At 50.0% G+C, this 24,940-nt stretch overlaps 1 pseudogene; it reads right to left on the bottom strand.

The window, feature by feature from the left end:
- LOC146201116 (ABC transporter G family member 20-like) overlaps positions 1-23,963 on the bottom strand; it is a 208,151-nt pseudogene extending 184,188 nt beyond the window's left edge.
- Between the last annotated feature and the right edge of the window lie 977 nt (positions 23,964-24,940).

Below are 24,940 nucleotides of genomic sequence, written 5' to 3'. Positions count from 1 at the left end.
CTGGCGTATGCGATAACTCGCTCGGCACCGTCTTGCCACTGGAGGAGTACAGCGCCTAGACCCACGTTGCTGGCACCTGTGTCTCGGCACTCGCATCAAAACGGGCAAGCACCGATGTTATCTGCAAGCGGTGCCGTAACTCGTTCGAATGCCTTTTGTTGTTCGTCCGTTCAGGTGAAGGTGACATTGAAATGCTTTACACAAGATAATTTTTTAAGTTCGCACAATTTTTTTAAGAAGGCGATGTTAAAGGCGTTTCGCGTCTACTATAAAGGCGAAGCTTCAGCGTCTCTCTAGTTTTTTTCTCCTTTTTGTTTCATTGGGAGTGTAATGTTCAAGTTCAATACACTTCACTTCTCAAGATTTTATTTTTAATTTTAAAGAGCAAGCTTGTATCATCACGCGATAGTGTCAGCGCCGCAAAAAATTAAAATTGGCGCTTTAACGAGTAGTTTATGTGGACTCACTTGCCCCGCAAAGTGCTTAAAAATCAGGAATTATGCGGCGGCGACAGCAACAAGCATGGCAATCGGCGGCTGTAAACCAGAATCACCGCCCTTCAGTGCTGCGCTCGATTTAGAACCGACAAATACCTTTTGAAGAGAAAGTCCCTTCCCCGATTCCCGGAGAAAGATCATAAATATGTCTACAGATCCACGGGTGGCGTCGACAATACGCGTTACACCGACAAGTTCATGAGACAAGCGATCGCAGTAGCGAGCAGAATCAACGCGACGGAGGCCCAAAAAGATAAGTCCAGGACCAACCAGGCAAACTACGCCTTCCCAATATCGATGACGGCGCTAGCAAACGCACTGCGCTACGTCGAAGTCAAGCCCCCTCAGATAGGGTCCCGCAGGGCACCACCTGCCGGGCTTACGATCGAGAAACACAAATAGAAATTATGAATAAACTTCGAAATCGAAACCCTGAAGTCATCCGAGCACGAAAGATGCGAAGAACTTTCAAGGCCCTTCTGCTTCACTTCGATGCAGATGAACTCCCTGAAAGCATCATATACTTTGGAGATTTATATTCAGTCTACCACTTCCTTCAAAATTGGACGCATGCACACACTATAGAAGGGCCGGACATTGAAAAGACATGTCCGAAGGCAACGCAACAATGGTGCCCATACCGAACCAAACACTTGGAATGGGAAAATAGTAGACTTAAAGCACTTGTCCAATCTAAGAACCAACCTTCAAAATCAGTACGAATACAGGAAATCGCAGAAATGAAAAGTAATGTGACTGCTTCGATCGAAACTCCAGTAAGCGCAGCAAGCAAGGAAGAAACACACACACAAAACAAACAAGAAATAGCCGAGGTACGAAATTCGTCTTTGCAGGGAAGGGTTCCGAAACACGAAGAAATAGTGGAAGAGCATAGCCAGAAGCTCGACAACTGAACGCAAAGACTTGAACCCATCCAAGATGTCAATCACAAATTTGAAACAATCGACACCATTCTACAGAAAATTTTACGCCGTCTTCCCCTGTTAGGTTAAGCGGAACCACTAACGACGCAAAATGGTAAATCCTAAAACTATCAGCAATTTAGCAGAGCAACCTTCAGATCCATACGCAACAAAGAAGTTCATCTGCATTTACCCGTTCAATCGCGATGCCAAAAACCTGATGATATAGTCACCCAAGATCCAGGATACCTCGACTTAGACTACGAGGGTAGCGGTCAGTTCTGTCATATCACATTAAAGAACAACCTTTCACCACCACAATGTAACATATAGAAACCTTACCGTGGTTATACACAAGGTATAAACCATAGAGCTTGACTGTATATTAAGCGAACTTCTACCTAGCAAAAGAACCCCCTCCCCCCCTCCTCATTCGTACCGAGCGCATCAGCCACTGTAAAGCCCATCCTCGACCAGTGAAAGCCGCTATACTCAAGGTCTTCACAGCTGCAGGCCGAAATTCAATTCTAATCGTGGGCGACTTCAACGCTCAGCATACGCAGTGGGGACAACTTTCGAGAAGGGCACAGCTTTAACGGATCTTATAGAACAAGAGGGCTAATCCGGTACACGGATCCATTGCAAGCTACTGGGACAAGTAATAGCGCGTATAGAAATATTGTGCAGACCTCACAATATGATAAAACATCGCAAATTTAAGCTGGGCTAACTCCAGATACACTATGGGAAGTGATAATTATATCACAACGCCTAAAGTCATAATTGGTAATCTCAAATCCAGACTTCGAAAGAACAAAATAATCGACTGGGACAAATTCAGGACTATTCGCGACCAAAATAAGGAACCGATCATTGACCTAGATCACTGGACGCAAAACTTCTTGTCAAATGTAGGAAAGGCCACTGAAGAAATTATAAGCGACTTTGGAATATATACGACTCACACACGTGTTAGAGGCAGTACAAAGCCTAGAAAAAGATGGCTGAAGAAAAATACAATAAAAAGCTTAGAAACAGAAGAAATTTATCGCCACTCCGCAGAACTCGCGAAATAAATTTGTGAAAATGTAAATGGCAGTCTAGGCACGACAGATACATGGAATCTTCTGCGGCATCTCATTGACCCGGAACACAGGCACGATACGACTCAAAAAGAATATCGATCTCCTGGCCGTCCACGGAACTCTCAAGTGTCTCCGACAGCACCACAATTCAAACGCGTCATTTCTTCGGCGGTCAGCCTTCTTCACAGTCCAACTCTCGCATCCATACATCCCAACTGGAAAGACCATAGCACAAGTTATACGGATCTTGGTTGGCAGTCTAATGTCTCTGCTCTTTACTAGGCGGTCAAGGCTAGTCATGGCTCTCTTTCCCAGAATCTTCTGCGGCATCCAATTGACCCGGAACACAAGCAAGATACGACTCAAAAAGAAATCACCAAAATCCTAAACGTAGGGGCGGCGCAGTGGTAAGACGCCCGACTACTGTGCAGGAGCTCCCGGGTTGGAACCCGACCTCGGCGGCTGCGTTTCGATGGAGGCGAAACGAAGAGGCGTCCGTGTGCTGTGCGATGTCAGCGCACGTTAAAGATCCCCAGGTAGTCGAAATTGCTCCGTAGCCCTCTACTACGGCTCCGCTTTCTCTCTTTCCACTTTCACTCCCACTTTCCTCCCTTCCCTTACGGCGCGGTTCAGGTGTCCACAGAGCAAGCGTGACAGATACTGCGCCTTTCCCTTCCTGTGAACCAACCAACCAACCAACTCGGCTACGGATCAGGAGATCATAAACGCACTACAGTAGAAATACGCCCGCACATCCCGAAACACGAAGTACTTGCCAGAATATGACGGATAACCTAACCCCGTCCTGGACGCGGATATAAAAATGGCGGAAATAAGTACCCTAAAAAGTTTGCGTGTAGACACAAAGACAAGTCAGAAAAACAAGGACGAGCGCTCGACTTTCTCGACTTGTCCTTGTTTCTACGAGAAAACTTTCAGCATGTATTTCAACCACCTCGCCCAACTTTCTGCTCTCCGGGGAAATAAGAGCAGCCCTCCAAAAGATCCGCAGGCCATCTGCCCCAGGAGAGGACGGCATTAACAACAAAATGTCAAGAAATCTAGATGATGCTTTATCACAACCCTAGCAGAATTTGCAAACGAGTGTTGGAGAAAGGGAAGATTTCCATCTTCTTGGAAACATGTCATTATTAAATTCATCTTGAAACCAGCTAGGCAATAAGCTCGTGCTTGAAAACCTGCTACCTATTTAACTTACTTCCTGCATAAGCAAACTGACAGAACATGTAATACTAGACATGCTCCAATCCCATATGTAGAAAGAGAATTTATACCCAAACGCTATGATTGGCTTTAGACCACATTTATCAACACCGTATACGATGCTTAAACTAGCAAGTGAGGTTTTGTCTCTGGAGTAAGGAAAGAGCACGAGGGCAATCCTAGTCCTAGATTTAACCAGAATATTTGATAACATCGGACACAAAGCTATCCTGCAATCACTATTACTCTTATAGGTAGGCGAAAAGTGTACAATTTCATCAAAGACTTCCTGTAGAGTAGAATCCGACACCTGTGGTTTAGGAGACAGAGGAGCACCGCATGACCATTCCTCTCCCTTTTTCTGTTAAAAATAATTCTCATCAAAATGGCACACAAACTTGTGAAAATTCCAGACCTGAAACACTCCATTTAGACGGGCAATATTACGCTTTGGACCACCAAGGAAAATATTGCCACAGCAGAAGACACGCTACAACAAGCAGCGAATGTGAAGTAGAAGCACTATAGTTGCAGGAGTTACGTGTTCTTCCTAAAATTCGGAAATCCTTGTACTACACCCCAAGTGTCAAAAAAAGAATAAAGCGCCCAAATTTAAATCTACGCATAATGAGAAGTTATTCTGGAACTGGAAACACCGAGAAATTTGCGAATGATTACAGAATAGAGTCAAATAATATTCACACACTAATTAAAAAACTGAGAAACAGTGAATCAAATGTACCTTCTCATCAGGCGTATTGCAAATAGACGAGGAGGATTAAAGAAGCCGAGACCAGGGGACTATCACAGGCCTTCGTTCTTAGCAGTCATCTACTCTACACCATACCTCATCCTCACATTCAAAGAGAGGGACGAACTAGAGGAGCTAATTAGACAGTCCTACAAAGCTGCACTCAACCTGTCCTGTCATACGCCAGATAACAAACTGCTACACTTAGGAATTTATAACAACTTAGCGGAAATGATGGAAGGACATTTCACAGTACAATATTTCACAGGACATTTCACAGCACAAGTCTATCAGGCACTAAAACAGCTCGTTTCGTCCTAAAAGAAACAGGCATATAATACGAAGGAATCTATACACCTACCTTGCCGATTCAAAGGCCTGTGCACGAGCGCTTAATATCTCTCTTCTGCCAAAAACCAACCATGCATCCGCGTCTTCTACCAAGGGCAGAAGACGCGGTGCACATGGACACGGCAGAATATGCTGACACATTCTAGCAACCCTCGACAATCACGGCCGTCATTTAGCATCGGCAATGATCGATGAAACGAAATATCCGGAGGAGGCCGAAGAAGCTGCCACATAGCTTTGGCCGTTACATCCACCACTGCCAAATACATAATCAGCGACTCTAAAACCGAAATTCGAAATTTTGCAAAAGGAAGGGCCCACATTGCGGCCTTCAAAATCTTAAGAAATTTTACATGCACCCACCAGATCACATTGGTTTGGGTCCCCGCTTTTTCAGGCCATCTTGGAAACAAGGCGGCGTACCATTTGCTAGAGGTTTTGATGTTAACCGCGGAAGTACGCTACCCCGAGCTCAGGTCGGCCAAAGAGCGAGTGACATCCAAAGATATAACGACCGAATTCGAGAAAGAAAATATTTCCAGAGCCCCATAGATCTCTGAGTAAAGCACAAGGTAGCTGGCGGCAGCTCCAAACTAACATTTTCGTTATGGTTTATACGATTGAACAACCGAAAGTTGCTCAGGCTATGAGTGGCGCCACAGCGAAGGGCTCCAGAAATTTCTACCACCTGGGATTCTTTACGTGCTCTGACATCGCACAGCACACGGACACCTTGCTTTTCGCCTACATCGAAAAGCGGTCGCGGCGGCAGGGATTCGGTCCCTTATCCTCGGGCACAGTAGTCGAGCGCCCTATAACTGCACCACCATGGCGGGGAGGACACTTTCTTTAATCGACCCAAATGGTCCTCAGATTAGTACAGCCTAGTCTGTTCCTTCTGCGGGCACCAAAGGGAAGACACAGCTTATACCCATGTGAAAAGCCACTGAACAGTCTGCAGCTAATCGCAGTGGGAGGCTGCGCTGCTCAGCCCAGAGGTTCAACCCCGTCGGTCGACCACCTGGCGTCCGGCTTAGAATCGCGGAAAGGGGAACACCTTCCCAACCCACGCCTAAAGCCTCTTTCTCAATAAAGTTTTCCTCCTCCTTCTACATAAGTATACAAGCATGGCAATGTCGAATAAAGAAGCAACAGCGCGCGGATGCTTTCACGGAGATGATCGCAATCGATAATCTCCGAACACAATCGGGATCGATGAGATGATTACCTCGCAACCCGAAGGCCCTGGGGTCGATCCAAACCCCGGCTTAAATTAAGTGAATGTACATTTGAGCTCAGTAAATTTCCTTTGGTTACGTAAATCTTTCTGAGGAGTCTGACGCCCATCCGAATATTTGTGACCTGCTCTTCAATTTCATTGTTAATCGGAATTTTTAACTCACGGCCAACGACGACGACGCGGGCTCTTCTGGGAAACGGGAACCTTAAAGATTTCACGCTAAATTTGGAGAGCACTAACACCGATGGTTATAACAGTCTGTAATATTCGGAATAGGCATTGTGGGCTGAAGTATAGAACATAACAAAACGCCTTTGAAAGCGCTTTAGCCTCGGTATTTTGCATGTTGCACATTGATCTCCCGGCATTGCTCGAAATTTTAAGGAAAGAAATGCAGAAAAGGTTATTGTGTTTCATTACGTAGAACGTATTGACGTGGTTGCCATGACACCCCTTGAGCACTGTGCATGCAGGGGTTTGAATTCTTATTGAGCCTCTGAAAGCAGTGTGAAGGAAAGGAAGCGTGACTCACGAGTGCGGCGTCGGCGATCTCCTCGATGAAGTGCGTGGTGACCACGATGGTGGTGTCCTGCTCGCGCGACAGCACCACGAAGTACCGCCAGATGGCGTCGCGCAGCACCGGGTCCAGCCCCACCGTCGGTTCGTCCAGAATCATGAAGGGCGGAGAGTGCATCAGTGCCACGGCCAGGGATACGCGCCGCTGCTGGCCGCCGCTGTGGTGCAGAGCCCAACGCGTCGCCGAGAGAGTTCAAACCTGACGGGCTAGACCACAGTGCTCCCAAACAACCCTACGTCTTTTCACCAAACTGCCACATTGCGCCCAAACTGTCACATAATGCCAAGCTGTCATAGCGCACTAGAGAGCTATAAAGAGCGGCTCGTCCTGCCTTTTGACGCCAGTACTGGTCCCTCCACCAGCAGATGAGCTGCCGCACGTGGCTCACCTGAGCGTCTTGACGAACCGGTCGGCGGGCAGCAGCTGGAAGAAGGAGCAGAGGAAGGTGATCCTGCTGTAGATCAGGCTTCCCGGCATCCCCAGCAGTTGGCCGAAGAAGTACATGTTCTCCGCTATGGTGAAGTCATCGTGCAGGGCCAACTCCTGCAGCGCAAAGGGATTCTCTCACGTATATCCCGTGGTCTCTGATGCAGAGTGAAAAACGCGGCCTCATGGTTGAAACAGCGCACACACAGGACGACGCAAGGAACACTGCACAACTTGTCCTGTGTCAGCGCTGTTTCAACCATTTTCTTGAACCCTCTCCACCCTTATGAGTTGCAAAACACGACACAAAGTGAGCCAAACACACGCCTCTATTTTAAATGCGTTTTTCTGCCCGTATGGACAGCGCTTAAATGCTGCGTGTTGCCGGATATTGGGGAATCCGCCAAAGTGTTCCGATCATCGAATCGCATTTTACAACTTGTAAAAACGAGGTGCTGCCGCAGTCGCGCAGCGCGGTTAGAAAACGAAAAGTTTCTCCCGTGAGATGAAACTTGGAGAGGAAGGCTTGAGACAGAGAGAGAAAGCACGCGGGGAGAAGGAAGAGAAAGCGCGTGGAGTCGAGTCCATTGTTTTCAGATGAAGGTTGTGCGCGCGGGAAAATGGAACCAACTCATGTAACTGCACACTCCCCGTCTGGTTATATACCAATATATGGTGTTTAAGTCCTAGCGCGAAATAAGCAGGACAGTTTCAGTCACAAAACGGTCTTTATCATTTCCCGGGTTGCCGTCTTGATCTCGAGCTTTCGCAGGTTGCCGTCCACACTTTCGATAGCGTTCACAATGAGTCCCATGGGCCACTCGTTGCGATGAACCTGGCTGTCCCTCAGGAGCACGAAGTCGCCTGCCAGGAGGTTACGAGTTGGGTACTGTCACTTGCGGCGACCCTGTAGCTTAGCAAGGAACTCGCGTCGCCAACGGCACCGAAACGAGTCTTCCAACCACTGAACTTGCCGCCACTGTCGTCGGTATATATCCTTTTAATTAAAGACTGGTAGCACTGTGTTGCCGCCGACCTTTCGGGTCAGAAGAATTGCAGGACTGAGCACTTCCCAGCACTCGGGATCTGTTGAAACAGGAATGAGTGGTCTTGCATTTATTATTCCCGAGACTTCTGCCAAGAAGGTATCCAAGACCTTGTGAGTAAGGCAACCAGGGGCGTTCTCAAGTAGCATGGAATCCAGAATTTGACGTGCGACTCCGGTCATCCTTTCCCACGCTCCTCCCATGTGCGAAGCGTGAGGGGGGTTGAATACCCATGTGCACCCATGGTCCGACAAGAATGTTCCCAGCTTCTCGTGGTCTAGACGACAGGTCTTCAGTTTTAGCTCGGAGCATGCTCCTACAAAATTTGTCCCGCAATCAGACCTCAGTTGCTTTGCCGGGCCTCTTATGGCAAAGAATCTCCGGAGAGCATTAATGAAACTTGAAGTACCCATAATCTCGATTACTTCAATATGAACAGCGCGAATGCTCATGCAAATGAAGAGCACGGCCCAACGTTTGCTGTTGGCCTCGCCGCATCTGGTCCGACGGGATATGATTTGCCACGGTCCAAATATATCCAGTCCGACATAAGTGAACGGTGGGTCGGTGCTTAGTCTTTCTGGTGGCAGGTCTGCCATCTTTTGCTGTAGCTGTCTCCCTCGGAGTTTGCAACATGTAACACAATTTTGTATGTAGGAAGCAATGTTACGCTTAGCTCTGACGATCCAGAACCCAGCTTTTCTGACTGCTCCCTCAGTGAAGTGGCGTCCTTGATGCCTGACCTGCTCGTGGCAATGCCGCACAATCAGGGTGGTGACGTGGTGTAGCCCCGGCACGATAATGGGCTTCTGCTGGTCGAAGTGGTTGGCTCTCTCGATGCGGGCACCAAATCTCAAAAGGCCGTCGGAATCAATTCATGGATCCAGTCTCCACGGAGAGCTTGACTTCGAAAGTCGCTTTCCTTGTTGCAAGCTCTTCAACTCGCTTAAATACACTTCTTTCTGCACAGACAGGATAATGACTGCTTTCGCTTGAGTCAGGTGTTCTGCCGAAGGTCGTAGTTGGTCTAATGAGCTGTTACGCGACAGGACGCCGACGCATCGTGAGAAGTGCTCCGAAATCTCCTCGCCAGACGTATGAGCACTGCAATTGCACGAGTCAACCTAATCCAGCTTGAAAAGCGCTCGAACCGAAAACTGCCGAGTTCTTTCGCATTTACGCAAATTGCGAGAACATTTGCCTGGGGCCGCACCTCCGTGTCAGAATCAGCATCAACCAGGTCGAAATTGCTCTTCAGTTCCGGCGAACAGTATTCTTGATGATACGAGAACTCAGGGCCCGTCAGCCAGGTTGATCCTGCCATTTGGGCTGCAGGCATAAACCTTGTTCCGAGATCCGCAGGGTTCATGTCAGAAGGAAAGTAATGCCACTGTTCTGGACGTGTCGAGCTTCTGATGCGTTCCACCCTGTTAGGGAAGGAAAGCGTAGCAGGGGGCAGCAGAACGTTAGGTGGGCGGATGAGATTAAGAAATTCGCACGGGTCAAGTGGATGCAGCTAGCACAGAACCGGGTTAATTGCAGAAATATGGGAGAGGCCTTCGCCCTGCAGTGGGTATAGTCAGGCTGATAATGATGATGATGATGACTAACATACACGTAAAACCTTCGGGTCTCATTATGTATGTACCTAGGACCGCCTTGTTGTGGGTAGAGAAGTTTACAGCATCAAGTCCCATGTCCATTTCACGATTGATGAGACCTGGTAGCTCTACTGCCAACACTGCAGCGCAAAGCTGCAGACTTGGGATGGTGTGTTCCGGATGCGGTGCTAGTTTACCCTTTCCGATGACGCACCCGACGTAGCACGCGCCATGTGGACATATCACTCTGAGGTAAGCCACTGCAGCCACAGCCTTGGTTGATGGATCTGAGAAGATGTACAGTTCCTTGCACTGTGCGGTAGTGAGTGAGGTAGGGGCATAAGTGCGAGGTATGGCCAGCTGCTCGAGTACTTGTAAGGAGGCTTTCCAAGTCTCCCATGTGTCTCTCTTTTTATCAGGAGGTGGACAGTCCCAGTCGCTAGCTCTCGGAGGAGTGACTTCCCTTGAATGGTGATTGGAGCAACAAACCCAAGTGGGTCATACAGACTGTTCATTTCTGAGAAGACACCGCGCCGAGTAAATAATTTTTCTTGGATTGGAGTCAGGAAGCAGAAGGTGTCCTTCGTCAGGTCCCAAGAAATTCCCAGATTGCGTTCGATTGGCGGTGCACCATTATACAAATCAAGATTCATCAAATTCTTAGCGCGATCTTCCTCAGGAAATGCCTCTAACGCGGTTGGGCTGTCAGAGGCTATTTTTGTGGAGCCTAAGGTTTGATGCTGCCAGCATTTGTTGTGTGCGGCGTATCAGGCTGATGGCTTCTTTGTCTATAGAGAGAGACCTCACACCATCGTCGACATAGAAACCTCTCTCGACGAACTGCCTGACGTCGCTGCCAAATTATTCCTCTCCTTCTAGTGCTGTTCTTCGAAGCCCATAGGTTGCAACTGCTGGTGAAGGGCTATTTCCAAACACATCTACCTTCATTCGGTACTCCACTATGTCATCTTGGATGTCGTTGTTGCGGAACCACAGAAATCTTAGATAATTCCGATGGTCATCTCGCACCAGGAAGCAGTAGAACATGTGCTGAATGTCAACGGTTACGGTCACAGGCTCTTTCCGGAATCGGATGAGCACTACAAGCAGGCTATTCATCACAGGCCTGGTACAAAAAGCAGAACTCTCTTCAGTGACACGCCCTCTAGCTGTGCACTAGAATCAAACACGACTAGCGTTTCACTGGACTTTCATGGGTGGCAAACACCAAAAATAGGAAGGTACCAGCATTCTTCTCCATATCGAAGCGGTGGGGCTTCCTCGGCATGGACGTTCTTGAACATCTTGACCATGAAGTTCGTGAATTGTTCCCTCAGTTCTGGACTCTTGTTCAAGGTCCGTTGGGGAGAAGCGAGACGAGCTTGGGCCAGGTTCTTGTTATTCGGAAGCCTAGGTGTTTCGGAACGGAAGGAGTAAAAATCACAGGTTCTTCTTTAAATCTTCCGCACCTCTCCAAGCCAGGTGCTCCTCGATTCGGCAGGCGACGTGTAGTTCACACACAACCACACAATGAGACGTAGGACGACGAACTTGCCGTAACAAAACGAACATTAACTTTATATAACAAGAACACGAAGCACAGGGTACAGATAACTTATTCACACGAGACAGAGAGGCGACACGTTTTACAAATGAGACAAAGAATAACTAACGGCAATACGAGCGCATCACTCTTTTTAACGACTCCTCAGTCGGGGCCTGCCTGCTACGCGACTAGCCTCAGCACAAAAGCCAGAACCGTCAGTAACTGCGCGGCGCGCTCTTAAATAGCCAGCGCCGAGCCTTCTAGAAGCGGGGAGGAACGGAAAAACAGCTTAGCGCTGCCAAAGCTATGCCTTCCCCCCTTGGCCTTCTGGAGAAGCCTGGAACATTCTCGAACGTGGTCAACACGGGCGGCCCTCCCGCGAGAAGCGAGGAGGAGGGCCGGGACCATGCGGGGGGATGCACGCTTGACTCCGCGCATGGCGACGAGGGCGAGGAGGCGCAGCACGGTGGCCGAGATGACGCAATCGGTCGCGTCGATTTCTCGTAGCTTGGGGAAGCTTCCATCGCCGTTTTCTGCGGCGCGCGCGCCGAAACATTAAAAAAAGGGCCACCGCGGCCTTACACGCCCCACCATAAGAGGATTGCTGGGCTTTTTTGCCCAGCCAAGCCGAATACACACTAAAGGCCGCGGGCCTTCGTCCGCTGACACACGGTCTACATGCACAGTTCCCTTTGCTCACAGTCTCGGGGTGGCACGAATGACATTCAAAGTTGGTCGCAGTTCCTGGCGCAGAAAGCTCACAAGCACAAAGTTCAAAAGCACTTCTCTCGCGCACAGTCACTGCACAGCAAGCAAAACGTTCAGAGCAAGTCCCAGATCCTGGAGTTCCGCACACATCACATGTGGTCAAGTCCGGCAAGTGTTCTTCGCGCGCTTCGCTTGTCACTCCGTGCTCGCGAGCGCACACACTTTCATGCATAGGCGAGCAGGACCGCTCACGCCCGCCGGCGCTACGCTGCTCAGGCTCAAGTGGAGAATTTGTTTCATCTCGACACTCGTTAGAGCTAGGGAGGGGCGCGGCATCATGCGGCGCGTGTAGGTCTGCAACAATGCAGCCTGCCAAACACTCGCCTTCGAATGGTAGACTCGTCGCTTTACTGAGCGTCTCGTGATCACAAGTGGTAGCGGCGGCCAATTCCGCGGCTGTTGCAGTGCTGACTTTGATGTTCGCGACAGCTGCTGGGACTTCTTCCCTACAAACAGCATCTGCAGCGGTCAACGTAAGATCGCTGATCTCGCTGATCGCATCGCTCGTGCCCGCCGTCACTGAACCAACTGTGGCGCCCTGTTCTTGGTAAGCGCTCGCGCCCGGTGTCGCTGTTTCAGCCGCATTTGCTACATTTAACGCGTCAGGATCAGTCTGTAAACACGCTGCAGCTTTACGTTCTTCTATTACCTCGTCTACAGCGAGTTTTAGTTCGGTCTCCTGCTGCCGCGCGTCTTCCCATGCACCTGACTGGATGCTGACGCCTTCGGTAATCTGAGCGCACGTGGGCACTTCTATCGCTACGGCTTCCGCAGTTGTTTTGGGGTTGTTTACTTCCTTAGCCGACGACGCGCCGTTCATGCCGACTGAATTTCTCTCCTCGGCGAAGGTCGTCTCCGCCGGATCTATGCTCGCGGTAGTGTCTGGCGCTGAAGCTGCAGTGTTACCTGACACATTCCCTTCGAGCACTATTCGGGGCCGCTCTTTCGGAGGGTTCTTTTTAGTTTCTTCTGCTTGAGTACCTGTTTCGATTTGGCGTTCGAGGGGCATTTGTCTTATTTCTAATAACTGGACCTCTGCTGGTACCTTTCGAGCTTCAGCTATTGCTTTTTGAGTTTCCAGTTCGTACATTCTCAATTCTGCCTCCATCTTAGCGATTTCCAACTTAGCTGCTATCTTTCTCATTTCTAACTCGGCTTCCATCTTTCTCATTTCTAATTCAACCTCTGCTTTCGCCTCTGCCTCTCGACGCTTCGCTAGGTCCTTACTATTCGTCTTTGTTACGCAATTCTTCCGTCTCAGTGAGGCTATGGGGACTCTTACGGACACTCTGGTCCATCCGGAAAACACTGACTTTCTGGTGTTCATGTTTGCTAACCAAACTAACTACACGTCGACACTGCGCACCTCCCGCTCCTAATGCCTGAGCCACGCACACCAACGGACGCAAGAAATCCAGCTCACCTGAGCAACGGTTCCGCCTTTCTCGCCGCGTCGCTCCTCGCTGTGGGGCACTTCCGATCGTCGCTGCCTCTGACCGTCACTGCTGGGGGTCCCTGGGTCCTTGCACGCGTCGATGAAGTTCCTACCCCGAACGACCGGGAGATCTCTGCACCTCAGCAACGGTTGCTCCCTCCTTGCCGCGCCGCTCCTCGCTGGTGGGCACTCATATTCGCCGCTGCCTCTGACCATCTCCTCTTGGGGTCCCTAGGTCCTTGCACACGACGAAGCTCTTCCACCTTGAACGGCCGGCAGACTTCGGTGAGCGCCGATAACGTTGCGACGGCTCGAGTAACGGGCTGGGCTTGCGGAGTGCTGCAGTTGCCGAATCGTACTGTCGGCTGCGCCAGTAAAAATCACACAGGTTCTTCTTCTTCTTCTTCTTTAAATCTTCCGCACCTCTCCAAGCCAGGTGCTCCTCGATTCGGCAGGCGACGTGTAGTTCACACACAACCACACAATGAGACGTAGGACGACGAACTTGCCGTAACAAAACGAACATTAACTTTATATAACAAGAACACGAAGCACAGGGTACAGATAACTTATTCACACGAGACAGAGAGGCGACACGTTTTACAAAAGAGACAAAGAATAACTAACGGCAATACGAGCGCATCACTCTTTTTAACGACTCCTCAGTCGGGGCCAGCCTGCTACGCTATCTTCCATCAAAGACTAGCCTCAGCACAAAAGCCAGAACCGTCAGTAACTGCCCGGCGCGCTCTTAAATAGCCAGCGCCGAGCCTTCTAGAAGCGGGGGAGGAACGGAAAAACAGCTTAGCGCTGCCAAAGCTATGCCTTCCCCCCTTGGACTTCTGGAGAAGCCAGGAACATTCTCGAACGTGGTCAACACGGGCGGCCCTCCCGCGAGAAGCGAGGAGGAGGGCCGGGACCATGCGGGGGGATGCACGCTTGACTCCGCGCATGGCGACGAGGGCGAGGAGGCGCAGCACGGTGGCCGAGATGACGCAATCGGTCGCGTCGATTTCTCGTGCGCGCCGAAACATTAAAAAAAGGGCCACCGCGGCCTTACAGAAGGGAAGAGGCGCTGCCCAACTGTTTGATTCGTCCTGTGAGAACTCGCCATCCATTAGGGAGTTTTAGAATAGGGGAACCCAAGGATTGGGGCCCCCGAGAAAATACCGTGCCGTGGCGTAACGTTCGAGCCGACCGGAGAGCCGACGCAGCGGAGCGGGGCTTGCGTTCGTCGATCGCAGCGCCCTGACTGTAAACCGTGAAAGCATTTAAATATATAAAAGCCAAAAAAACGCTATCTTATTAAACAGAAACTGCTGTCATTGTACAAAAATATCCTAAAAATATCAGTTATATAATCTGTTTTCTTCAGACAAGACGAAATCGTACAATCCTAATCAATCCAGGCTGAGCCGGGAAACCTCATTTGAACCTTCCGCGCTTTCCGACGCCTGGTCCCCATGGCAACCACACGATGCGAACTCGCTAAGCCTAGCAGCTCGGTAAATCCGGAAGCAATCAGGCAATATGGGGCGTTTTATCGCTTAAATTTGGTGGTGCGGGCATCATGAGACATAGCACAAGCTTCGTTGGCCTTTCGTTTGCCGTGAACGCGTGACACCATACAGCGGTAACGACGAATGTGTGCCGAGGCGAGCGGCGGCCGCTTGACCGGACGCCGCCATATTGCCCGACCCTATCCGGCAATAGGGTCCACGCTATTTCGCCGAGATAGGGTCGCCGTCGTCCGCTGACCCAAAAACCCAAGGCCCGCTTGGGTTCTGCGCATGCGCACTCGCGCCCCGCTATTACCCTATCCCCCTAACCGATAGGGTCCCCCTATTCTAAAACTCCCTATTATCTTCAGGAACGTCCTGTCCTCCACGTTCCGTAGCTTCAGACGGAAAAGGGCATCCCTACAACTCTACATTCAGAACCACGCAACTACTCCGGATGTCATAGCCATTCAGGAAACAGGCTGCTCGCCCACTTTGACCGGATACAATACCACCTCCCTATCTGCACGCACTGCAATTCTCGTCAAAAACACTCTCACGGCCATAGACCATACACTCAGCAATCAAGTAATTGAGCATACGCTCACTGAAATACTGCCGCCTACACCAGATGCCCCCAGCCTTTTCATAACGAACGTTTACGACCCACCCCGAGCCAAAGGACACGGCTTCCTCAGATTTCTATCCGACATCAAACGCATATCTGGTTCACATACACTGATAGTAGGTGATTTCAACGCTGGACACACAGCCTGGGAATACCTTAAAAACACTCCCAAGGGCACACGTCTGTACAACGCATTTATGCAACTCTCTCTCACCCTCATCACGGACCCCAACGCCCCTACCCGCATCGGCACTAGCACCGCCAGAGACACCACCCCAGACATTACACTGACCAACATTCGCTCTCCCATTTTCTACAACGTACTACCAGACACACTGGGCAGCGACCATTATATTATCCAAACTCAAGTGCAATATGGCGCAAAACAGTTCACATCCAAGAGCCAGCGTCTCAATAATTGGAAAGAATTTCGTGAGCAATTAGCGGTAGTCACTTCCGAGGACAGCAATCTCCCACTGGACGCCTGGGTAGATAAGCTTCAGACTGCACTCAAACGCACCACTAAAAACATCAAAATCACTCCGCAAGCACCTCAAATCGACCCTCATCTTCTGCATCTCTGGGAGGCAAGGCGAAGCCTCGTTAGGAGATGGAAAAGACAACGACACAACAGAAAACTCCGCCTCCGAATCGCACATATTACCACTGAGGCCATAGAGTATGCATCAAATCTGGCAAACTCGAACTGGCGAAACCTCTGCAATAGCCTTCAGGGTACTTTAGGCACGCGAAAAACTTGGAATATTCTCCGAACCCTGCTCGACCCCACAGCCACCAAACAACAGACAGCCATCAACACGCACCGCCTCATTCACACTACAGCACAACAAGGCACAGACATCCTTCAATACCTCACACAGCGATACATTTCGCCCCCGCTCCCACCTTCTTCCACGCCCCCATCCCCTCCCCCACCTAACCCAAGGCTAGATGAGGACATAACCACCGCGGAGGTACGGTCCACCCTCGCCCATATCACTCGTAGCACCGCACCCGGGCCCGACCAAATTACATACAAACTCCTTCGAAACCTTGATGATACATCTCTTTCTCAACTCACAGCTTACTACAACCAACATTGGAGGGAGGGTACTTTACCAGCCTCTTGGAAATATGCTGCAATCAACTTCATTCCTAAGCCCGGAAAACCCCTTTCCTTAGACAACCTACGCCCCATTTCTCTCACAAGCTGTCTTGGCAAACTCTATGAACATGTAATCCTTAGACGGCTTCAACCTGAACTCGAATCTACCGGTTTTTTTGCTCACTCTCAATTCGGCTTCCGCCCACATCTCTGTACCCACGACATTCTACTGCACCTGAAAGAGACCATCCTAAACAATACCCTCCATAAACATGTCACACGGGCTATACTTGCCCTTGATATACAAAAGGCATTTGACAACGTGAGCCATGACCACATTCTGTCTACCCTTGCCACAACTAACTGCGGGCTACGCATCTGGCGCTACGTTGAGGCATTCCTAAACAAACGCACGGCTCATATCACACTCGGATCCTACACCTCCCCGACCATCTATTTACCCAACCGAGGCACACCGCAGGGCTCAGTCCTCTCACCCATCCTCTTTAACATCGCCCTAACTCCCTTAGCCCGGATACTCGAGACTATACCTGACCTTCAGCACGCAATATACGCAGACGACATCACACTATGGACTACTAAGGGTTGCCCTGGCCAAGTTGAACAAACTTTGCAATTCGCTACAGATGCCATCCACACATATACAAAGGCTATAGGTCTTGCGTGTGCACCACAGAAATCTGAGCTCCTAGTCATCAAGCCTTCTCCACGTGCCCCAACCATCACCGTACTCCTTGACAACGCTCCGATTCCCAAAGTGCCACGGCTCCGACTGCTAGGTCTCCACATTCAACAGGACACTAGAGCCACCTACACCATACACCTCCTGCAGCGCCAAATCAACCAGATAACACATCTCATTCGTCGCATTTCAAGCCGCAATCATGGCCTCAAGGAAAAAGACACTTTAAGACTCGTAGATGCCCTTATCGTTAGTCGACTAGCTTACCACCTCCCCTACCATCACATCACCAAAACCCAACTCAATAAACTTAACGTCCTACACCGCTCAGCCGTTAAAGCAGCCCTCCATTTACCTCGTCATACCAGTACAATTCGGCTCCTTCAATTAGGCATTCATAACAATGTTGAGGAGATCATAGAGGCGCACCTCTCCAGCCAGCAACGTCGACTCCGCACAACATCTACAGGCGCTCATCTCTTGCGCTCAATGGGCTACAATACCCCTGATCCCTCACCTCATACTCATATACCCATCCCTCCGCATCTGCGGAGCCTCCTCGAGCTCAAACCCCTCCCACAAAATATGGATCCCGAACACCACAAAGGTCGTCGCGCAGCCCGTGCCTCATATTTTTCCAAACAGTACTCCACACGCCAAGACATCATCTACACGGATGCTTCACACAATCCGGACATTCCTCACATCTGCACTGCTGTATTCACGGACATTCGCCGCTCAACATTCAATGCCGCCTCCATCCACTGCACTAGCATCGCCGAGGCCGAATGCTTGGCCATTACACTTGCAATTGCACACATCAGTCAGTTGCAGACTCAGCACACCACAATATGTACAGACTCCCAAACAGCATACAGATATCTACTGCGAGGTACCCTCCCACACTCATCTGCTAAAATATTATCTACTCTACCTACCCCTCCCGATACCATCACCATCACATGGGTTCCTGGGCATGAGGACATCCTCGGAAATGAGCGCGCTCATGCGTTTGCCCGAGAACTAAGCTTCCGGGCGCCGGTGGATGTCCTCCCCAAACCTTCATTATACACCACCATCGAACCTCTTGACTACACTACAATTGTTCAGTACTATCGTCGCTGCCGTGCCACGTTCCCGCCACCACATCCCACGCTTTCTCACATCGACAGCACATACTGGCGACAACTCCAAACACATTCGTTTCCATCTCCTCAATTTGCCCACATATTTCACCCCACGGACTTCCCACCGTACTGCACCACATGCAATGCCACCCCACCCACCCTCTACCATTACTTATGGGAATGCCCACATCCAATCCGCGTTCCTCCCGTCAAACACCCCACCCCCTCCTCCTGGGAGGCTGCCCTTCTAGCCACGCAACCTGCAGATCAGTTACGGCTGGTCGAGCGGGCTAAGCTAGAAGGAACAGCCAGAGGGCTCCTGGACTAAGAGGTCCTCCTGGGAGTGTTTACATTTTTTTTAATAAAGTTTTTTCCTCCTCCTCCTCCTCCTCCTCCACGGAAAGGGAAGGTCTGTTGTCATCTTTCGTAGTCTGGAATAGCGTTTCTGTGATTCCATTATCATAGCTGTCGTTCCAAGAAGCGTGCTGAGCAGGTTGGAAGCAGTGTATCAACTCAGGAGGGCTTGCGATCTTCTCCTTGACCAGGAAGTGATTCTGGCATAGTTCGAAAAGGGAGGGACGTCCATTTTCGAGGACGTTTGTTTTGAAGTTGTTGACACAGTCTGGTGTGCGGCTTCAACTTACGCAGACATTCTCTACGATAACTCATCCCAGGTCCAGTCTCTGAGCAAATGGTGCATCGGCTGGCCCATTGCGCTGTTGTCGAACATTGTGTACTCTGAGGATATCTCGCCCGAGGAGAAGTGGATTTTTGGTCTCCGAGTTCAAACAAGGAATGAATCTAGCTACAGATTTGAGATTAGGGTGATGCAATGCCGCTTCCGGTGTAGGAATCTGGTTCCTGTTGTTAGGCATCTCGGTGCACTCAATGAGTGTTGGTAAGGGCAGCTTCAAGGAGCCGTGAATGTCTTCAATAAGAAATCCGGATGCCCTTCTCCCAAATTTTTCCCTAATTCCAGCATGCGTACTTGGAGTGTTGGCAGAACTTTGTCCATTAAGACCGGAAATGTCGAAGAACTTCGTTCTTGCAAGGGACCTGTTGCTCTGGTCGTCTAGGATGGCATACATTTTTGCACTCTTGGGAGGCTGGCTCAGAGGACTGACTTTAACCAAACAGATCTTCGAGCCCGACTTGTCACTGTGCCTTGTCTGCATACTTCTGTACACTTTGACGATACTGCCAGGAATCCTGGTCTCCTCTGGCGTCTGTAGTACTGTGCTCGTTTCCTGCTTGGAGTGGTGTGGCATGCCTATCGCTACCCTAATGGGCACACTTGAGAAGTATTTTGCAGTCTCTTGCTAAGTGGTTTGTAGAAGCGCAGCACCTGAAGCAGATCCCATATTTTTTCAGCAGACACTGCCGTTCATCCAATGGCTTTTCTCTGAAGGCGCAACACTTCCGGAGAGGGTGAGGTTTCTTGTGCAGAGGACAGTGCTTGATTGCATCCTGCAGCTTCGGCGTGTTTGGGGGTGGATGCTCAGTGCCTGCCTCCATGTCAGTCAGTTGGACTGAGATGGGTGCTCTTCTCATGCCCTCATTCGTTGCCCATCTGTATGCTTTTGGGAGACTTGAAGAGGTGCTACTTGCTGAGCTCAATTTGAAGCTGGGGTCGATTCTCAATTTCGCCCGGTCCCTGACAAAGCTGGAGAAGATCGAGAAGGGGGGAAAGAGGACCTGATGATCTTGCTTGTACTTTGAGCCTTTGTGATCCACATCTCCTGCAAGCGGTGCGGCAGCTTTTCTACGATGGGGTTTACCCCTCTTGCGGTGTCCAGATAAGCTAGCCCAGTCAAGTGAGGGTCCTCTTTTGCAGCCTCAACCTCAAGAAGCAGACTTCCAAGCTCTCTCAATTTATGGGTGTCTTTCTCGGACAATCTGGGGAAGCTTGAAATTCTCCTGAAGATGGTCTTTTCTATAATTTCCGGGCGGCCATAACATTCCTCGAGTCTTTCCCCGACTATCTTTAGCCCGGCTTCCGAGTTGTCCACATGCACTGAACGTAGCCTCTTTGCATAGCTTGACGACTCTGTCCCAAGCCACTTCACGAGAAAGTAAAGTTCCTCGCTTGGCGTGACTTCAAGAGTCCGTGTCATTCCCTTGAACGTAGATTTCCACGACCGGTAGTTGTCAGGGCAGTCATCGAACTTCGTAAGGGCGGTACTCACAAGATCGCGTCGAATCAGATACTTCGCCATGGCGGTCAGCTCCGGAGCATTAGCTTGATCAGCTTGCTGACTCGAAAAGTTCGGCGTGACCTCTTGGTTGCGAGCGCTTGGTGTGTATGGAGCGTGGCTCTCAGGTGCCGTTGTAGCGTCCCAAGAGACGTGGTGCTCTCCGCCGTCATGCTGCTGCGATTGCGGACGCCGTTGTTGCGAACGTGCGTGAGCCTGGTCAAGTACGTTGTCCAAAGTGCGTTGAGCGCGGTGTTCGGATGCCTCGGAGACAGTCCGACAGATGCGATGCTCGCGCCGCGCAGATCTACGGCAGCTTCCAGGACCTCCGCTTGTGCTTCCGCAGAGGCCGCTTGCCTTTCCAACTGCGTGACTTCTAACTCTGTATCCAGCTCGGCTTTCTTCCGCTCGATTGCTGCAGCTGTGCTCTTTTCCTGCTCTTCGAGCCTTGCTTTTCCCAGCCTCACAGCCGCTTTTTTCTTAGAGATGCTTGCACTCGCGCCGCGGCGGCCTCCGCCCTTGCTCTGGCGACGAGCATGCTCGGCGTGGTCGAGGTGGCCGAACGCTCCGAACGAGCTGACCGTGACGAATGCCGTGATTGCAGAGAGCTTTCCGTTTTCTCAGAGCGTACAAAGAGGGGTTGGTCTGGACTCACGTGAGCAGGGGGCGACTTTCGGTCGGGAGACGCCATACCGTCCATGACTGCGATGTGAAGTGACGAACCTCTTCAAGAGCCTAGCCAGCCAGCGCAGCGGCGACGCCTAGGCCTAGGTGCCAACTACACGGTGGACCGGCGATCATCGCGTTTTTACTGTTCTGATTCCACGGTACGCGTTTGGGGTGCGGCCACTCCTCAGATAGATGAAAGGTCGCAGAAACACAAGGTAAATAATCTGTATTCGTGCATTTTACAACTTGTAAAAACGCAGTGCTGCCGCAGTCACGCAGCGCGATTAGAAAACAGAGAGAGAGAGAGAATACTTTGTTGTAGGGAGTAGTCTTAGTGGAAGAGCCAAGTGGCCGTTAGCTGGTGGCTTGCGGCGACTTCTTCAGCGCGGTTTAAGGTGCCCAATTGTATACTGGGGCTCACGTTACGCAGCACTTCTTCCGATGATTCAAGCGAGGGAGCTTCTATGAGAGCCTTGGGAGGCGGGTCCTCTGAGCAATCACACAGGATATGATTAAGGTAGGCTTTCTCTCCGCACTTAGTGCATGACGGAGTTTCTCCCGTAAGATGAAACTTGGAGAGGGAGGTCTGAGACAGAGAGAGAAATCACGAGGGCGAAAGAGAAGGCATGTGGGGAAGAGAAAGCGCGTGGAGAGGCGTCCAGTATTTCCAGATGAAGGTTGTACGCGAAAGGAAAAAATTGAACCATCTCATGTAACAGCACACTTCTCCTTTTCCACCGTGATGATAGTATCGATGAAAATGACGCTGAAATTAGTGATAATGACGGTGCATTTAGTTGATAATAATAGTGAGAGCAAACGTGTGCACCAACAACGCTTAGGTTTTCGCATTTCTGCAGTGTGCATTGCGCAGTGCTCTCCGAATTGTTACACTTTGGGGCACATTTGCAGTACCGAAAAGTGGACTAGGCTCTTGCACTCCATTCTTCATCATCTGTTTCATGTTTGCAATTCCTGCAGTCGACTGTTGTGTGTTCATCATTTTGCCTTGTGTTTTCATGTTCCATCAAACGCTTGTTCAAGCACCTTCCGGTCTGTCCGATGTAGTACGTAGTGGCGCACGAAAAAGGGATCCGATAAACAACTCCTATAGTTTGCACGTAGAGCGCCGTTTCCTAGGTTCTGAAAACACGCATTTTCAGCCCATATGTGACATAGAATGTGCGTATAGGAAAACATTGCAAGCGTCTTCTTCATTTCTGCGTTTAGCAGAGCTCCTCTCTTAAGTTTCTCGGCATCCCTCTAAGTGATTATCGCGCATAACCTCCCTACTTGGGCTGAAACGTTGACCCTACCTTTTCACAGCAATACTTTCTGAGGGAGGATTGAGGCCAGAGGCAACAATTTCTTCCTTTGTGATTTTAGCATAGCGAGACCGCAAGTTTACAATGTTTTAGCAGACCCTGGATGATAGCACCAACACAGTGTTCATATTCGCTAAACAATTCAAAATCCAAAAATTGTAGTGCATTGTTGCTGGGTGGGTCGGTTGTGAATTTCTGGGAAGTTCTGGGAGCTTAGGAATGGTCTACTAAAACGTTGCTAAACTTCCGGTCTGGCCATACTAAACTCATAAAAGAAGGCATTGTTGCCTCTGGCCTATAATGCCCTCTAAAAAAGGGTCTTCCAAAAAATAAAAAGAAGGATAGGGGCAGCTTCAGCCCAAGTAGGGCGTTGTGCGCGATAGTCATTTCGAGGGATGCCGAGAAACGTAGCTTAAGAGAGGGGTTCTGACAAACGCAGAAAAAGAAAAGGCTTGCAATAGTTCCCTGCGCACATTCTATATCACATATGTCCTGAGCAAAGTTACGACATTGATGATGTGTTTTCAGCACCTAGGAAACTACGCTCCACGTGCGAAGAAGTCATGCAGAGGCAAGGTGGAAACAGAGAGGCGCTTGTAAAGTGCGTCGCATAGCACCTTTTATTCCCTGCAAACTAGGAGTGTTTATCGGATCCCTTTCTCGGGCGTCGCTACGTACTACATCGGACAGACCGGAACGTGTTTGAACAAGCGTTTGATGGAACATGAAAACAAAAGGCAAAATGATGAGCTATCACACACAGCCGTCGCCTACAGGAATTGCAAATGCAAACACGAAACAGATAATGGAGAAGAGCGGACTCTCTTGTCTAGTCCGCATTTCGGTGCCAGAAGAGTAAATGTTCCCCATACTACAAAAACGCAGGCATTCTGTTCCGCCAACAGAATAAGGTAACAGGAGAGATAATGGGCACCTTCCACGTCTATACTATCCGCACCACATGCATCAGCATTTCTTCCATCGTGTTATATGAAAAGGAATTGAGCTATCTTTCTTCCCACGTGTAGTGCTGTCTACTTTCTTGTACTGACAATTTTCACGCCTATATATTTGTTTCATTCCTCCAATAAACTTCAGTGGATAGTCACCGCTTGTTTATGCGCGCCCTTTGTCTTTTGGGCCGTTCGCGCGTGCTGTGACCAAATGACTTCGGGGTACGGCAGGCGCCCGTATATGCAAGAGGTCACGAGGAGACCGCACCTGGGGCATGAATCCGACTGCGGGTCCCGGGACGAGGCCCTTGTGCAATTCCTCGCCGAAGACGAGCACCGAGCCGGAGTTTGGCTTGCTCAGACCTACCAGGCACTTGAGCAGGCTCGTCTTGCCGCACCCGCTGGCGCCCAGCAGCCCGTATCTGCAACGGACGAGGATTGCATGAAAGCGCACGTGATACAAAATAAAGGAATGCAGAAGACGAAATACGGGTGCTTTATTTTGTCTTAATTCCTTGCTCTAAACTCACATTAAGAAGGGCGAAAGTCAGCCAGCTCATAAATTATATATCTCCTTTGATCGAAAAGGGAAAAAGTGATGTTTCATTCGTGAAACATTTCCTTTTTCCGGGAATTTCCGTTCCAAGATGGGGCCTAAAGTGAATGCAGATGAGATTTTGGTGGATTTTAGAAATCAAGGAAAATGTTTTTGGCAGAAGATATAGCGGCTCCAAACATATATCATGAGATCTGGCGCAATCACAGAACGTCCTTCATATCTTTCGAGGTTATACTCATGCAGTCGTCGCAGTAGTTTCGCAAGGACAGGTTTATTTCCCTGCGCTACGTCCCAACTCGTTGGAACGATGTAAAAATACACACTGTCCCAAAGGGTCCGTTTGCGTGGAGGCTTAGTTAACTCGGTCCCTCTCCATCTCCGACCAAATGCCGAGACTGGAGTGGCCGAGTAAGTTTAGGGGCTTGAGAGCGGTGCCACAGCGGAGCAGAGCCTAAAGTTCAGGGACTTTAGCAGAGCTCAACCCCCCCTCCCCCCCCCCGACGAGTTCGAGGCGGCTGGAGCCCGGAGAGGACCCTGCGCGGCTTTCCTCCATGCGCCGAAAATGGGTGGCTTCTCCGTCGACAATACTCATATGCGATAGTTACTATCACCGCTGCTGGAAAAAAAGGCTTCACGCAGCTCCTCTCTGAAGAGACCAGTGAAAAATAGTCGGGTGCCAACACACCACATTGTTGTCTTTTTTACCTACA

The sequence above is a fragment of the Amblyomma maculatum genome, chromosome 2, assembly GCF_055883805.1.
Source record: "Amblyomma maculatum isolate TAMU_Amacu chromosome 2, ASM5588380v1, whole genome shotgun sequence".
Lineage (NCBI taxonomy): Eukaryota > Metazoa > Arthropoda > Arachnida > Ixodida > Ixodidae > Amblyomma > Amblyomma maculatum.
Note: the sequence above shows the minus strand (reverse complement) of the source record. Positions and strands in the feature narration are given on the sequence as shown.